Below are 18,867 nucleotides of genomic sequence, written 5' to 3'. Positions count from 1 at the left end.
GCGTGCTGTTATTGAATTCTTGTGTGCAGGAAAAGAAACCGTGGCGAACACCCGTAAACGTTTGTGTGCAGTGTACGGCGATGCTGCAGTTGATAGTAGTACAGTGGGCGATGCGATGGGTAAAGAAAGTTGCGGCCTCAGGAAATGCAGAACCGGAGCCCCACGATCAGCCACGCTCGGGACGTCCTGTCACATCATTGCCGCATCCACGCTACAGTCCAGACCTGGCAGCCTCGGACTTCCATCTCTTTGGACCACTCAAAGATTCTCTGCGGGGAACGCACTTCGAAGGTGACGGAGAGTGTTTGTCAGTCGTGCAGTGAAAACATGGCCGCGTCTACAAGACAAGAGCTTTTGCCAGCGGGGAATACATGCTTAGATTAAATTGGATTTACTTTCATTCCAATTGATCCGTAGTGAGGAGGTCCTCCACGACGTGGAACATGTCAGAAAAACAACAATACATGACAAATATTTACAACTCAAACAAATAAGCTAATACACCATTCCACAGGTCCCAAGTGGCATGATTTTTTTATGATCACTATATGAAAAAATCATTTTACAAATACTAATGGCCGGCTGGTGTGGCCGTGTGGTTCTAGGCGCTTCAGTCTGAAACCGCGTGACCGCTACGGTTGCAGATTCGAATCCTGCTCCGGGCATGGATGTGTGTGATGTCCTTAGGTTAGTTAGGTTTAAGTAGTTCTAAGTTCTAGGGGATTGATGACCTCAGGAGTTAAGTCCCATAGTGCTCAGAGTCATTTGAACCATTCTGAAAAAATACTAATGCACTGAATTTAAAATAAAAAAGTTTATTTATTTATTTGTTTATAAGGTAATAAGCGTGTAATACAACTACTATAATACTTATTTACAATGAACACATTACTGCACTGAAATGGTGCAGAAGTTAGAGTGTACTTACGGACACACACACACACACACACACACACACACACACACACTTAGTTACAATGAACACATTACTGCACTGAAATTGTGTAGAAGTTATATTGTATATATATATAACTCTTACTGCACGTTTTTGTGTCCAGAAAACTAGCTTGGCTTGATGAATTACCCCAAAAAATAATCCCATATGACATTATGGAATGAAAGTAAGCATAGTATGCCAGCTTTTTCATTTTTGTATCCCCTATGTCTCTCACAATTCGCATTGCAAATAGAGATTTGTTAAGACGCTTCAGCAGTTCTGTGGTGTGCTTTTCCCAGTTGAATTTATTATCAAGTTGTAATCCCAAGAATTTAACACTGTCCACTTATTCTATGTGCTTGTCATCATATGTTAGGCATATACTCGTGGGACACCCCTTACAAGTTCTGAACTGCATGTAGTGTGTTTCTTTCAAAGTTCAGTGACAAGCAGTTGGCTAGGAACCAGTGATTATTGTCCAAAAATATTTCATTACCTGATCTTTCTGAGACTACACTTGATCTGCTATTTATTGCAATGTTTGTATTATCGGCAAACAAAACGAACCTGGCACCTGGTAATGTTACTGATGAAAGGTCATTGATGTACACAAGAAAAAGTAATGGCCCTAAAATGGAACCTTGTGGGACCCCACATATAATTAGTTCCATTTGGATGATGCCTGATAGCTTGGTAGATGCTCTTCCAGAACGCTGGCGTACGGCCATAGAACGTGATGAAGACTAGGTAGAGAAACAGGGCACAGACAAGACATGTTGATGTATATTGTCACCAAATTCTGACTCTTAACAATAAATATTTTCTGAGAAAAATGTGGGGCATTGTTTCTTAAAGGACCCTCCTACATTCCTGCACAGGGGAGACATTTTGCTTCAGTCGCTTCCCCGGAGTACAGGCTGTAGACACGCGGTTGGCGACGGATGGAAGTTTCGGTGTGGCCTCGGTCGCGCTCGGATATACAGATGCTGAGGTGAGCGGGCGCCGAAAGCGCGAAATCCGGTTTCGAGTACCGGTCCGTCACAAATTTTCGTCAACGTCATTCCATTACATAGCTGATGATTATCCGTATTCGCAATTTGCGGACACATTCATTGTACGAGAGATCAATTCTTGTTTCTTAGAATGCGGTTGGCCGCTGACGGATCCACAACGGCACTTCCCCGTCCGACTGAAACCGACGTGCAAGCACGTCATCAAGGTTGTGAACCTGTACACACGCACAAAGATCCACGCTGTACGGAAGGCCGTTGCGGTGTTTCCCAAGAAAATCACAGAAGTGTAGCCTTTGTCTCCTTTTCAGTGTCGGGTCGGGCATTATGGTGCGACAGGGCGATTCCGTCCGACATCACTCCTGGGCCTTTTGGCTGAACTGCTGGAAGTACTGCTTTATCGTATTTACGCATGTCAATCAGTGGTTGGAACAACCGAATTGATTGAGTCGGTTGTAGTTTTACGCATCAGAAGAATTACTCATTCACTCTTCTGAGTGAGACCATGCCGTGGGAGCAAGTGACTGGAAACAATCGACGCAGTCGGCCGCTTCCGAGTTCGATCGTGCTGCAACCGTTGAGTTAATATTGTCGACTGCACGCTGTAATAGCGCGCCGTTGCCGTTACTGCCACTGCGGTACTTGCTTCTTCATGAGTGCCAACAAAGAGCATCTAGTATACTTTTTCGTTCATGTTTATGAATCCGCGTTTCCTTAGTCGTGAACTTTGTGTCTCGATCAAAATGCCGATAAGCTCAACGGTGTGCGGGTAGAAGACTGGATAGGAAGTGACACTCAATAGCATCCAGTGCGATACACAGTATCTGCGAGGATGATACGTACTATAAAAAATATATTAGTAAAAGAAGCTAAAAAAACTTAACGAACGCTAAATACAGGGTGTATCAAAAACAATCATCTGATTTTTAAAAAATCGTAACTATTATGTTATTTCAGGTATGTGCGTGAACAACGTACTGTTGGAGAGAGCAAACTCTCGAGTTTTACACGGTTCCCGCTAGGTAGCAGCAGTGTGCGCCCAATTCAGTTCTAATAAAAACTATGTCGGGACAACAGAAAGCGTTTTGTGTTCTGCATTTTGCGCCGTGCGGATCAATAATAACTGTTCAGCGTGACTTTCGTATTAGGTATGGTGTGGGTCCTTCTGCAGCGCAGAGCATTAGACGGTAGAATGAACAGTTCCGAGAAACACGTTGTTTGTGCAGAGGCAAATCGCCGGGCCGTCTGCGAGTGTCTGACACAGGCGTCGAACGCGTCCACCACAGTTTCACAAGAACACCGCAGAAATCCGTTCGCCGTGCAACTCGACAGCTCAGCATCCCCCCCATGTCCGTCTGGCGTGTGTTGCGTCGACGTTTACACATGAAACCGTACAAAATTCAGTTACTGCAGGCTCTTGATGAAGGTGACAAACAACATCGTCTGAAGTTCTCTAATTTCGTTCTTGGCGAGATGCAGGATTACACTTTTCTTGCCGGCCGTGGTGGCCGAACGGTTCTAGGCGCTTCAGTCTGCAACCGCGTGACCGCTACGGTGTCAGGTTCGAATCCTGCCTCGGGCACGGATGCGTGTGATGTCCTTAGGTTAGTTAGGTTTAAGTAGTTCCAGGTCTAGGGGACTGATAACCTCAGGTGTTAAGTCCCATAGTGCTCAGAGCCATTTGGACCATTTGAACACTTTTCTTCCACGCTTAGTGTTAAGTGATGAAGCAACATTCCACTTCAATGGAAAGGTAGACCGTCATAATGTGAGCATATTGTGTATGGAACAACCACATTATGTTGTACAACATGAGAGGGACTCACTATAATTTTGAACAATTTCACGGGAAAAGGTGTACGGTCCATTTCTCTCTGGCGATAACACTCTTACAGGAAGCACATATCTAGATACACTTGTGAACTTTCTTTTTGCCACAGTTGGAGACTGATTCGAACGACTTCATTTACCACACTGGCATCTGGAAGTGGGGGAATTTTTAAATCGAAAGATTGGGAAAGATGGATCGGTCGCACTGGACCGACTGATTCAGCCTTACATTACTGGTCTCCAAGGTCACCAGAGCTGACTGTATATATTTCTTTGGGGGTTTATAAAAGACTATGTGGCTCCATTACCAACAACAATGAGTGAACTGAGACATCGCACAACAGCAGCTGTGGAAGCTGTAACTCAACACACGTTCGCTGCAATGTGGGGACACTTTGAATACCGCACTGACACATGCCGTGCATCTCGAGGGGGCCATATTGAACACCTATGAAAAAGTATGAAAAAAACTTTTTGAGTTTCACCTTCATCAAAAAACTAAATTCATTGTATATGTTTATTAGTTTCAGAAATATAGATGTCCCAAATCGGATGATTCTTCTCGACACCCCCTGTATTTATCGCAAAAAATATTTCCAACAAGTTGCGGCACATTCTTAAGAAGCAAATGTTGAAGTCATCAAGCAAATATAAAAATTTCTTATGTGGTTTCTGTTCACTTCACCTCAGCATTTAACGAAACAGATTTAAAAACATGGTTCAAATGGCTCTGAGCACTAAGCGACTTAACTTCTGAGGTCATCAGTCGCCTAGAACTTAGACCTAATTAAACCTGAGTAACCTAAGGATATCACACACATCCATGCCCGAGGCAGGATTCGAACCTGCGACCGCAGCGGTCGCGCGGTTCCAGACTGTAGCGCCTAGAACCGGTCGGCCACCCCGGCCGGCGAAACAGATTTGCTGCGATTGGTGTAAGCAAGTCGAAAGAGAGAGACACAGCCTCAATTAATTTAAGTAAAAAAGTAATTATTCATTTATTTGACATAAATTTATAATGTAACGCCAGTTTTTAACCATTTAAAACCAACCCAAAATCGGTATTTAATGCTAGAAGTATCATAAATTAGTACTTAAATAAATAAATTTTGAAAATACTTATTTTTAGAAATATACTTTTTATTCGCGACTCCTAGAAATAAGATTCGTTATTTGTCTCTAAAACGTTGGCAACTCTAGTCTTGGTTCATGTTACAACTGAAAAGACTGAACAACTGTGTAAATGAAGTCACTCGAACCTGAAGACTGAGTGCAAACTTTGACATAACTGCCTTAATTGAGAATTGTGTCAATCTGTTGTCTCACATTGCCGGCCGCGGTGGTCTAGCGGTTCTAGGCGCTCAGTCCGGAACCGCGGGACTGCTACGGTCGCCGGTTCGAATCCTGCCTCCGACATGGATGTGTGTGATGTGCTTCGGTTAGTTAGGTTTAAGTAGTTCTAAGTTCTAGGGGACTCATGACCACAGATGTTAAGTCCCATAGTGCTCAGAGCCATTTGAACCATTTTTTGTCTCACTTTAAGTGAAACCACTCAGACCCACAGAGTGAGCGAAAACATTCATAAATCTGACATGGCGACGTTCACTAGTTTCATTCAGTTGTTTCGTTCGACTGAGAAATAAGACCGAACGAAAAAAAAAAAAAATCGAATGGCCAATCGCTCGTCAAAACCAGTCGCTGGTACCGTCACAGTCAGCACCGACCTTCTTTGGAACGGAAATTGTGACTTTCTTCTTGATGTGTCTCACATACAGGCTGGTTGGGACAAAAGTGCAGGTATTTTTATATACGGTGCCTTAATAGGTACTCACTTCAGTGTGTTCGCTGTTTTTTCTCTGCGTCCATCTGTCTTCCCACAAGTACCTCACAAACTTTACGATCTGATGTTTTCTGCACGGTCGTAACTGAGCCGCTAGGTCGGTTACGCCTGTCAGTACAGACTAACCGTTTTGCGCCCGCATTAATGGCTTGCTCCTGTCACAAGTACTTGGAGGACCTAACCAACCTAAAAACGAACTATCCCTAATAGCAATAATTATTAGTCTGCATATGAAGTAAACACTGCAGTAATATTCTTAGTACACTGTCCTCAGTCGCCAATAAAATCATATGTACTTATGTACCCCCAACACCCGCTATGCTGTACACCAAGTGGACCACCCATCGCAATAACTGCGACAGAATGTCTTCTACTCCAGAAGTATTGTTTCGCCTCAAACTTCAGGGGTCTGCCATATTCTTCTCTTAGTATCGGACCTCCCATCTCATCTTCATTTACTTTCTGCTTCCTCCTATCATATTGCGTTCAAATTCATTTGCCTTGGATAGCTGTTGTAAATATTCCTTGCACTCTTCAGATTTCCCTTACGTACTTAGTACTGACTTTCGATATGAGCTCTTGATCTTATTACAGCTGCTTCTCGTTTCTGAAAAGGTGTCTTTAATTTTCCGATGGGCGGCATCTCTCTTTCTCCTCGTTATCCGTGCCCCTACAGCGTGCCATTTGTCCTCCAGCCCTTACTGCTAACATTTGTGAGTCCATATTACTCAAATCAGTGGCAAGCCTGTAAGGGGGGTAGAAATTTTTTATTGGTGTAAAATGTTCATTAGAGAGTCTATTTTCAAGAGTCATTCATATGAAGAGTGCCATAAATGTTAAAATGTGTTGAGACCGCGATTTACTGCGTGGGGGTCTGGCGCATCCGAGCAGTTGACTGTAAAAAACGGAAGAAACTGGTACACCTGGCTCATATCGTGTAGGGCCCCCGCGAGCAAGCAGAAGAGCCGCAACACGACGTGGCGTGGACTCGACGTAGTGCTGGAGGGAAGTGACGCCACGAATCCTGCACGGCTGTCCATAAATCCGTGAGAGTACGAGTGGGTGGTAATCTCTTCAGAACAGCAAGTTGTAAGGCATCCCAGACATGCTCAATAATGTTCATGTCTGTGGAGTTTGGTGGCCAGCGGAAGTGTTTAATCCCAGGAGAGTGTTCCTGGAGCCACTCGGTAGCAATTCTGGACGTGTGGGGTGTCGCATTGTCCCGCTGCAACTGCCCAAGTGCGTCGGAATGCAGGTGATCAGAGACGATGCTTACGTGCGAGTCACCTGTCAGAGTCGTATGTAGATGTATCAGGGGTTCCACATGACTCCAACTGCACACGCCCCACTGCATTACAGAGCCTCCACCAGCTTGAACAGTCCACTGCTGACATGCGGAGTCCATGGATTCATGATGTTGTCTCCGTACTTGTACACGTCCATCCGCTCGATACACTCTGGAACGAGAGACGTCCGACCAGGCAACATGTTTCCAGTCATCGACAGACCGATGTCGATGTTGACGGGCCCAGGCAAGGCGTGAAGCTTTGTGTCGTGCAGTCATCGAGGGTACACGAAAGCTCATATCGATGATGTTTTGGTGAATGGTTCGCACGCTGACACTTGTTGACGGCCCATCATTGAAATCTGCAGCAAACTGCGGAAGGGTTGCACCTCTGTCACGTTGAACGATTCTTTTCAGTCATCGTCGGACCAGTTCTTGCAGGGTATTTTTCCAGCCGCAGCGATGTCGCAGATTTGATGTTTTCCGGATTCCTGATACTCGCGGTACACTCGTGATTTGGTCGTACGGAAAAATCCCGACTTCATCGCTGCCTCGGAGATGCTGTGTCCCATCACTCGTGCCCCGACTATTCAGACTCACTTCAGTCTTGATAACCTGCCATTGTAGGAGCAGTAACCGATCTAACAACTGCGCCACACACTTCTTGTCTCATACAGGGTGAAAAGTATTTAAACCGACAAACTCTGGGAGGTTGTAGGGGGACATAAAAACAAATATTTTCCTCTAATGTCATTTTTTCCTATGAGGATTATTTGAACCGGTGGAGACCGTATTACGATCTTGAGTTGTTAGAGGGCGTATTACGCTCTTCAGTTGTAGGCAACTGCTGTCCACCAGTGTAGTAGTGCATTGTCTCTGTTTACTAATGGAGCGATACACCTGGAGTGAGTACACTGATATGGTTGGTACGTACTACGTAGCGCACCACAACGGACGAGCTGCAAAGCAGGTTTATCAACAGCAATATCCTAATCGCCGCATCCCGCATCACACGACCTTTGCTGCTGTGTACCAACTTCTGCGTGAGACCGGGTCATTTAGCAGATTACCTGGACAGGGACGCCGTCGCACGGTAAGAATGCTGCAATTTGAGGAAGCTGTCTTGCAGCATGTGGAGCGGGATCCTTCAATCAGCACTCGTGCAACTGCACATAACATGGGGACGAATCAGACGAATGTAAGAGCAGTCCTTCGAGAGCAGTTGTTACGTCCATTTCACTTACAGCGTCTCCACAACCTGGAACCAGTTGATTAACCACCCAGAGCACAGTTTTCACAGTGGTACCTGGAACAGTGTGAAATGCATCCTACATTTCCATCCTCTGTCTTGTTTACCGATGAAGCAACGTTCGGGCGTGATGGAGTCTTCAACATGCACAATTCGCATGTTTGGAGTGAGGATAACCCACATGTCACAGTTACTAGTGTGGTTCTTCGTTAATGTGTGGGTCGGTGTTGTTGGGGACTGTTTAATTGGGCCGTATCTGCTATCTCGGCCATTAAATGGCAGGCACTATCACAATATTCTCGCCAGAGCATTGCCAGAATTGCTGGAAGACGTCCCGCTCCCTGCAAGACAACGCTCGTGGTCCCAACGTGACGGGGAGCCGGCACATTTCAGTCGTCGTGTGCGTCGATTCCTGGACCGACGGTTCCCAGAAACGTGGATTGGCAGAGGTGGTCCTGTACCGCGGCCTGTTCGATCCCCAGATATGTCCCCTCTGGACTTCTTTGTGTGGGGAGAGATGCGCAACCTTGTTTACGCAACTCCTGTTGCATCAGAAGAGGATCTGGTTGCCCGGATAGTAGCAGTAGCAGAAGCAATTCAGGATACTCCTGGGTTTTTTGCCCGTGTCAGACAGAACATGATGCGACAGTGTAGCCTTTGTTTACGTGTCAGTGGAGGTATTTTTGAAAATCTACTGTAATTGAAATTGGGTTGTGTTACTCTGTTGTCTCTTGGTCATAAAAGAATGGAAAAGTGTTTGTTGGTTTAATTAATTTGCCGCCAGAAAAATCTTCCTCTACCGGTTTAAATATTCCTCATAGGAGAAAATGACATTAGGGAAAAATATTTGTTTTGATGTCCCCTACAACCTCCCAGAGTTCGTCGGTTTAAATACTTTTCACCCTGTATAGGCGTTACCGACCGCAGCGCCATATTCTGCCTGTTTCCATATCTCTGTATTTGAACACGCATGCCTGATTCAGTTTTTTTGGCGTTTCAGTGTAGTTACTGACGGAATAAGGGTCCCTTCAGTTTCGGGTATTAATATCAGCTAAAATGCTATTTTCAACAAGATCTCTCTTCATAACATGATTAGTTTGTCGTAAACAGTATGAAAGCACGTCGTTGATCCGCTATTGCTAAAGTTGTCACTTCGCCGTTTTTTGTGCGACGCAAACTATGAGAGCTTGAAAATGACAAGCGGACGTATTTATAGGCATAGAAAGGGTCCGAAAAGGAACCCAGTCGTGCAAGAAAATGCTTCGAGTGGTAAGCGGAAACCAGTTAATCGATATAATTTCGTCAAAATGAGAGTGCTTCGGCATCGGCGAAAAAAAAAAAGCCAACCTTAAGGTGCTGGCATTGTCGATTAAATGTTCAATTCCAATCTTAAAAAACGCAAGATGAAACTTTTAAACGATTGTTTTTTTTATTTTTATTTTTTTCAAAAGAACATTCCTTAAGTTGGCGGGAGCTATCATGAAATAAACATACAATTACAATGTACCTTTTTTGTAAGTTGAGTCAGCTTTTCTTCTACCGTAGTATGTAGGATTTTTGCTATATATATTAATATCGTCTTTATAATGACTTCTTTGGCGAAACATTCACTTTTATTTCAGAGTGCCGCCATTTTGTTAAAGCCCCTTTTTTAAAGTATTCCCACGTACCACGGACAGACAATATCGTCAGTTTCAGGCAGTTCTCGAAATGTTGTTGCGAGGCGGCAGCTAGCTGTGCTGTCGAGATCTCCCGCCCACGCCCACGCCCACGCCCTTCCCACTCGGCACAGCCTCTTCGTCCATGTCGTGCAGCGCCCTCCGGGTGCAACTCTTTTACTTACAAAATCGTAAACAGTCACAAAGCACGGGCTCGTCTCACGTCTGCTTCACTTGCCGTATCGCTTGTTTTTATACGAAGCAAAACGTGGGTGCAGGTGTACAATTACAGTCTAGACTCAGATTTGTGATTTGTTCCTTATTTTATTGAAAGAAATCACGAATACCGGTTCCAAAATCGGGGCTACGCCCTTTTTTAGTCACGAGTTTTCTGTCTGGTCTGATGCGGCCAGTCACGAATTCCTCTCACGTGCCAACCTCTTCATCTCAGAGTAGTGTTCATCGGAGGTGAGGGTATCATCTGGAGTGCCCCAGGGAAATAAATGATCTTTTGGATAGGGTGGATAGCAATGTGCGGCTGTTTGCTGATGATGCTGTGGTGTACGGGAAGGTGTCGTCGTCGAGTGACTGTAGGAGGATACAAGATGACTTGGACAGGATTTGTGATTGGTGCAACGAATGGCAGCTACCTCTAAATGTAGATAAATGTACATTAATGAAGATGAATAGGAAAAAGAATCCCGTAATGTTTGAATACTCCATTAGTAGTGTAGCGCTTGACACAGTCACGTCGATTAAATATTTGGGCGTAACATTGCAGAGCGATATGAAGTGGGGCAAGCATGTAATGGCAGTTGTGGGGAAGGCGGATAGTCGTCTTCGGTTCGTTGGTAGAATTTTGGGAAGATGTGGTTCATCTGTAAAGGAGACCGCTTATAAAACACTAATACGACCTATTCTTGAGTACTGCTCGAGAGTTTGGGATCCGTATCAGGTCGGATTGAGGGAGGACATAGAAGCAATTCAGAGGCGGGCTGCTAGATTTGTTACTGGTAGGTTTGATCATCACGCGAGTGTTACGGAAATGCTTCAGGAACTCGGGTGGGGAGTCTCTAGAAGAAAGGAAGCGTTCTTTTCGTGAATCCCTTCTGAAGAAATTTAGAGAACCAGCATTTGAGGCAAAGATAAGATAAGAGAGATTAGGGCTCGTACAGAGGCATATAGGCAGTCATTTTTCCGTCGTTCTGTTTGGGAGTGGAACTGGGAGAGAAGATGCTAGTTGTGATACGAGGTACGCTCCGCCACGCACCGTATGGTGGATTGCGGAGTATGTATGTAGATGTAGTAGTCGCAACCTACGTCCTCAGTTATTTTCTGGATGAATTCCAGTCTCCGTCTTCTTCTACAATTTTTGTACCCTCTACAGCTCCCTCTAGTACCATGGAAGTTATTTCTTAACAGATGTCCTGCCACCCAGTCCCTTCTCCTTGCCAGTGTTTTCCACATACTCCTTTCTTCTCCAATTCTGCGCAGAACCTCCTCATTCCTTACCTGATCAGTCCACCTAATTTTCAACATTCGTCTGTAGCACCACATATCAAATGCTTCGATTCTCTTCCGGTTTACCCACAGTCAACGTCACACTACCATACAATGCTGTGCTCCAAACGTACGTTCTCAGAAATTTTTTCCTCAAATGTTTGATACTAGTAGACTTCTCTTGACCAGGTATGCTGTTTTTCCAGAGCCAGTCTTCTTTTTATGTCGTCTATTTTCCGACCGTCATTGGTTATTTTGCCGCCCAGGTAGCAGAATTCCTTAACTTCTAACTACTTCGTGGTCACCAACCTCTATGTTATGTTTCTTGCCGTCCTCATTTCTGCTATTTCTCACCACTTTCGTCTTTCTTCGATTTACTCTCAGTCCATATTCCGTGTGCTCATTACACTGTTCATTCCATTCAGCAGGTCGTGTAATTCTTCTTCACTTTCACTCAGGATAGCAGCGAATCTTATCACTGATATCCGTTCACCTTGAATGTTAGTTACACTCTTTAACCTTTTTTTTATTTCCGTCACTGGTTCTTCGATGTACAGATTGAACAGTAGGGGCGAAAGACTACATCTCTGTCTTACATCCTTTTTAATCCGAGCAATTCGTTTTTCGTCTCCCACTGTTATTGTTTACACATGGTTCTTGCACATACTGTATGTTACTCGCCTTTCCTTGTACCTTACCCGTATTTATCTCAGAATTTCGAACATCTTGCACCATTTTACACTGCCTAACGCTTTTTCCAGTTCGACGAACATAGCTAAAAAACTGCAGTGGCTTGATCTTCTGGCTCTTAACTGCTCCATACGCGAAATAACAGCGGCCCGGCAGCAATAGTACTTCATCGTTCCTCAACGTGACAGAAAGTGTGTCTACAGTTCGGCAGTTCTCCTCCCTGTACGTGTCTAGGTCTCTCAAAGTTGGCAGACAATAAAATATACTGTGGCCATACTATCCTCTCCCCCATCCCCCACCTCCCCCCTCTCCATCGGCGCCTTACCTTTTATCGTCTTCAAGGATTCTTAGTATTACATCAAGGATTGGGCTTTTCACCCACACTCAGACTGTTAGGCCGGTATTACACTATCAAATTTCTTTGTCAAAAATCTTTGTCAAAGATATTTGATGGTGCAATAGGGAACTTTGTCAAATGTCGTCCAATATTTGATCAAATCTAGGACCTCGCTGTAGATTTGATCAAAGAAGTCGCTTGTCTTCTGTTCACTGCAGTGTGACATGTTACCACATGGAGCGCTAGCATCGCTGCAGCGGTCTGTCGTCTGTAGTGTTTTTATAAACATTGCCGGTAAATACAATTGGTGTGTGCCGACAACTACAAATTAATAGAGGTGTATGAAGCTGATGAGACGCTTTACAATGCGAGGCACACTGAATACAAAAATAGATTAAGAAGATTGGAGACCTGACCTAACCTAACCTAACTTAACCTAACCCTCTCCTGTAGCAAGGAATCGGAGTGTTACAGTAAGCCTGTCTTCTGAAGATGTAGCAGTTCTTAAGTGAATATTGTGCTTTGTGATATGAGGATACACTTCACTGAGCACATACAGAAATGTATGCTCATCCATTCTTAAGTAATTTATGTACGACTTGACGTCCTCCACTCAAGCTCACATAACACATTTTGTTGAATGCTTTTATCGTGTCGTCGTAAAACCCACGGCTTCACCCAGGTACGTTTACTTTTTTCCCCCGCTTCTCATCCACATGTGCACACAGTGCAACTGTGGTACATGCAACTGCTGCGGTTAATAACAAGTTGTTGTCAGCCATCTTGAACTGTGACGAAAAATATGACAGTGTAATACCCCTTCTAGCGCTACGTCAAACAACTTATCAAATATATTTGACGGAATATTTGATCACATCTTTGATCAAATCTTTGACGAAGAAATTTGATAGTGTAATACCGGCCTTATGCCAAGTCCCTGAGACTCCCACAGAACGAAAGTGTTGTTATGTTTCACGAAATATTGCAGTAACACAGACAGGGATGGATAAAAATACGGAAACACCAGTATAGCGTTCTACCAATACTACAGTTCAGTAATTTTGCTACAGTGCATAAATGACGTAGTAAATGGTAGAATTAGCACTAATAATGGTAAGGAAAGAAACATAAATGAACGTGTAATACAGAAACTTGGAGTAGATGACTTCTCTTTGTTTTCTGTTTGTTCATTTTGTACATAATTAGACTCGCACATCCTTCAGTGAGAGTGCACTGTGTATTTTATACCCTTGCAGAAAATAAATTGCGTTTTATAAGTAATAAAAATTGGTTGATTGCTTAACTTTTGCGATTTTATCTAACCAAAGAAATTACTTTTGATGCAAGTTCAGTTTACATGCACAAACATAAAATAAAGTATTTATATTATGAAAAGGAAGGTTGGTACTCACCATATATCGCAGATGCTGAGACACAGATAGGCGTCACAATGGAAATGAGCGTACGGCATTGTGGGCCGGGAGTCCCCCATTCGGGGAAGTTCGGCCGCCGAGGAAAAGTAATTATTGCATTCGACGCCACGTAGCGCGACTTGCGCGCCGGAGATAGGGATGAAATGACGATGAGGACAACACAACATCCGGAGAAAAAGCTCCTACCCCAGCCGGGAATCGAACCCGGGTCCCTTTCCACTGCGCTGACCACTCAGCTCACAAAAAAGAGTCACAAATAAGGCTTTCGGGCAGTAAGGCCTTCGTCAATAATTGACGACACACACAAACGCATGCAAACTCAATTCACAGACACGACTGCAGTCTCAGCGGTTTCAGTTGTGTGTGTGTGTGTGTGTGTGTGTGTGTGTGTGTGTTGACGAAGGCCTTACTGGCCGAAAGCTTTGTGACAGTCTTTTTCTTGTGCCCTCTGCAACTCAGCATCTGCGCTATATGGTAAGTAGCAACTTCCCCTTTCCTATTGTTGTTACATTCCATCCTGGATTTTCTATTGTTCGAAATAAAATACTTATTGTCTCTTTTGTGTACTAAACAGATCGTTCTTCATCATTACCAAAGGCAAGATTTTCTGTTGTTATTGATTAGTGCGGAAGTTGTTTCTGAACAGACTAACGGGAAGATGTTTTAGATAGGAGCAATGAAGCATTGAAGCAATTTTTGTAATATTTATCTTTTGGGTTTTTTTATTTTACTTCTCTTTGAGGAAATTGCATTTTCTAGCGCTATATGATAAATTTTGATTATTTCCTTTGCCTTTACTACAACGTCCCTCTGTTTCGTGTTACGAATGAACAGTTTCCGAATAAAACTGGGATTAGACATTGACAATTTTAATTTTGCTATAAATAGTGTTTGTGTTTAAATAACAGACAGAAGGGTCACATTGAATAACAAAAATGTTCTGTAGGTTTCACGGGCCTTTGTATATCCTAATTCAATTTCTAGATGGTTCGCTGTACCGGTTTCTGGGGGAATCTAGTAAGACTCTGACTGCATACGTGGATAGAGCTATCGTTACGAGATAACGCCTGCTACATGCGGTACACACCTAATAGACAGGTAACACAGGTACGACAGTAATATCACAAGTTGGGTCCGCCTTGATGCAAAACACCGTGTTATTTGTTTATTTCTTTATTATCCCAAACTAGTTTCGGCGACAAATATCACCATCACCTGTGGGTTTTTTTAAAATCTAAAACATGCAGAAAATGCTGTGGTTGTACAAACACAGTAAAACATTATTATATTTTTACAAATGGTCTTTTGAAATATAGTTTTATACTGATACTTTGATTCTACCTTATTTATTGTATGCTACAGCATGTGTTGAGCTATTATTGGCGCTGTTTGCGACATATTTCCTGTGCTCTTTTTCCTGTTGTCGTCTTTTTACTTAGCGAACATCACGTCATCTGCAACCATGTGAGCGGCTGTTAGTAAACAAATACTCAAAGGTGAACTTCGTATGTCACCAGTATACACTTAGGGTTGTGGTAGTGCTGTGGAAACCAGTTATTTTGGTGTGTATTTAGCTGTTGCTTAGCTATTTGTGTACTCACGTTCGTTATATGGTGTGTGGCTGCTTTTTACACAGAAAAACAAAACTTTTGCAATTTGTTTCTGATCCAGAATATTACGTCATCTTGCTGTTCGCGTGTGTCGCGAGAGGCGTATCGCAAGTGGCGAGAAAGGCTATGAAAAACTGTAGCGCGAATTACGACGACTTCTGTTCATTATTTGTGTCTCCGTGTGTGATGGGGAAGTGGTTCTTTTGCGTGTGTGTGCTTTCTGTTCTGTGTCCTTCAGTCAGTTCTCTCAGAACGGTAAAGAATGTGTTGTTGCAGAGTGTTGTTTTTTCATTTATTGCATTTTTCCCTTCGACTATAGCCTTTTGTATGTGGTAATTTTCTTCTATCTCTTTACCGCTCTGAGGGAACTGACCAAGGACACAGAACAGAAAGCAAAAAGACACTTTCTAAGTATTATTACAATCGGTTTATTGCCTAACAATACGAAACCCCGACTACCAATTCATTCTGTAAAAACAGCACATCAATTTCGTAATATTTGCGGTGCAAATTTGCACACCGTACGTTATCCTGACTCAAGAGGTATACACAGTTTGTGACTGCAATAACTTTCCAGGGAGAATCGGACAATTCATTTCTTACTCCCACATACATCTCGTGTAATGAACACGACGAGCAAACTTATTACTTAATGATTAAACCTTCCACTAACTTAACTTGCAATTATGATCGGACAGGCAGTACACGACCTCCGATGGCCAGGATCCACACATCCGACCGCGCACGCGTCGCCAGCGTACCCGACACGCCACGGTCACGCGACAACACGCTCTGTCACCGGAGTCCACGTCTTCTCTGCAACGTTGACGGGTAGTGACCGCTCCTTCGTGTTAGGTGTCCCCCTTTTAAACTCCAGTGCTGAAACGGAGGACTTACAGAAGCTTGTTAACGTCCCACCGGGGCGAAATGAACAGCAACTACTCGTGGGGCGTTTCTATATACAACCAACCCGCGGGGAGCTCTTCCGTCAACTCGACCCGCTCGTTACACACAACCGACACACATCACGTGGCGACTCGGTACAACCGACCACGCCTGGTCCGCGCTGGAGAGCCACACTGCTCTCCCGTGTCCACCACACTCTCTCTGCGCACAACTCTACTTCCGCGCCACCACACGGAGTTACCACCGGTCAACGATCTCACTTCCTCCATAGCAGTTTCCCGGAAGCAGAAACGCAGATATCGATAGCAGAGGGAAAAGACAACCAAGCAGCCACTTAATGACAGACAACATATCAAACCAACCTGTCAGGGGAAGAAAAGGAAAACCAATGCAATCTAAATAGAAGGTGTAGCACGAGTCGATACACGGCCCAATGACCCTCGTCTCAGTTTGAGGTGAGAGGACAGGACACCACGGAAATTGTTCTGTTAGCTCTGACAGTAGACTTCTTCTGGTGCAAGCTCTTTGCTTTCCACGTTTTGCGAGGTATTAGTACGGAACAAAAGAAGAAGAAAACTGGCCAGTGAATGTTGCCAGTAAAGTGCATGAGCGCTTACTCAGCTTGGCTGGTGTGAAAGCCATCTCTTCTGCTGAGATAGCGCCCATACATCTGATGGTGGGGCTTACACAGCCACCACTAGTTCATGGACGGTTCCTTAGAAAACACCGTTTTTACGTACCTAATCCGAGCGCGGATTCCAAGTAGGCTGTGCACGGCAAGTGACTGGAAGTTTTACGATATATTCCTAAGCTCTCGCTCTCGGAAAACCTAGAAAATTTTCTCGATTTATTTACTCGTTTCCGAGATACAGAGGTTCAACGTTATTAACTCGAGGACGGTTTCTTCAAGATCCCCCAAAAAGCTTTTGTTCGACCATTTTTTCGCAACAAAACCTATCTGCGGGCTCCAAGACGGGTATGCGCGGGAAATGACTGACATTTTTGTGATATATTCGTAGGATGTCGATCACGAACAACACTGACAATTTTCTTGTCATGTTTATCCGGGCATACAGAGATACAAATTTGCACCAGTTGTACACGTGAAGTACGAACGTGAAATCCCGTATGAGGCGAAAACATGGCTCATAAAGTGACGTAACAAGGAGGAGTGTGCTGTTGAGGGTCTCCGTTACTGTCAGGGGGCTCCTGGTAACCACCAGGAGGGCTCTGGAAACTCCGTGTTGTAGTACTGGAGCACATGCACTCTCAAGTGCAAAATTAGTTTCGTGCTATTTCACTTTAGCGTAACTAAACTATCAAAATTTTACTAAGCCATAAATTTTCTTTGTATATGTGGCATGCCCTGCTGCGATAGGGAAAAAAAGGCACCCACCGGAAAAGTGCTCCTATTGGAACACAAAAAACGCGAACAGGCAGCAATTGAAGAGACTATGACTGAAAACCAGGGTACCAGAGACCGCATTCTATCGTCCTCAGCACCTTTCTAAATTTTCCAAAAATTTTTGGCATACAAACATATTCGCTCTTTCCTGTGCCGAGATACGAGGGCCAGTGGCAGTGCAAAGAGACGGTAAAGTAATGAATACTGGAAGGTAGTAGGCAGTGGTTGTGCGATAGAAAAGGCAAAGGAGACAGCAGCATCCTGCCCACTCGTGTAATATAGGGTGCCTAGGAAGCTGTTTTCTCGGATAGCTAGACAACATACAAGCAAATAATATTAATGGAGTTCATTACAGTAATTGAATTGATAATACTTAACTTTGCCTTCTTCATGATGAGGTGTCGCGAGAAATTGGCGACATGCAAATAATCAATGTCCTTCGATATATACAATTTCCGTGCTAGCAATTGATCTAGACCACAAGTCTGAGCTGAACAGTCACGACTTCTTGTGCTGGCTGGAGCGGTGCTTATACTCTCTTCCGCTAGAGACCGCTCCTGTCGTGGTGCGATCCGAGACAGCGTACTACTGGCTGACGCCGTCTCACAGCCGTCCCTGTGGTTACGTTCCGTGCCTACGTCCCGGCGCTTGATGTTATGGCGGAACAGAGAGAGAGAGAGAGAGAGAGAGAGAGAGAGAGAGCGACACAATGGCAGTGACACAACAGGGCTAGGAAAAGAGTGGAGGAGACGGCGCTAGTGGAAGAGGAATAAAGAGAAGGAAAAGTTGAAGTAGGTGACGGCCAGTGGTAGAGTCTGTGACAGTGACGACGAGGAAGAGAGGGGAGAGAGTAGCAGCAGGAGAGAATGAAGGACACAGGAACACAAAGAGATAATGACAATGAGTGAGTGATGAAGGGCAACTGGCAGGAGACGGGTGTGGGCGATGGAGTAGTGTGTGCCAGCGAGGTAGGAGGTGAGTTCCGTGTTAAAAAGAGCACGAACGTGTTCGCATGCCAATGTTTTTGGGAAAATTTGGAAAGGTGCTGAGGCAGGTTAGAATGAGGCAGCTGGTACCCCACTTTTCAGTCAACGTCTTTTAAACAAGAGAGTATTCGCCTTATTTGTGCTCCGAACTGAGTATTTTTCCGCCGGTAGTGTACTATGGTTAAAAAGAG

General features: G+C 44.3%; 1 protein-coding gene across 1 annotated transcript in view; it reads left to right on the top strand.

Annotated features, from left to right (window-relative positions):
- Positions 1–18,867, top strand: part of LOC124552490 (calexcitin-2-like) — a 427,884-nt gene that overhangs the window by 320,730 nt on the left and 88,287 nt on the right. The gene's annotated exons all lie outside the window — the stretch shown is intronic.

The sequence above is a fragment of the Schistocerca americana genome, chromosome 10 (genome assembly GCF_021461395.2).
Source record: "Schistocerca americana isolate TAMUIC-IGC-003095 chromosome 10, iqSchAmer2.1, whole genome shotgun sequence".
NCBI classification, from domain to species: domain Eukaryota; kingdom Metazoa; phylum Arthropoda; class Insecta; order Orthoptera; family Acrididae; genus Schistocerca; species Schistocerca americana.
This window is presented reverse-complemented; position numbering and strand designations above follow the sequence as displayed.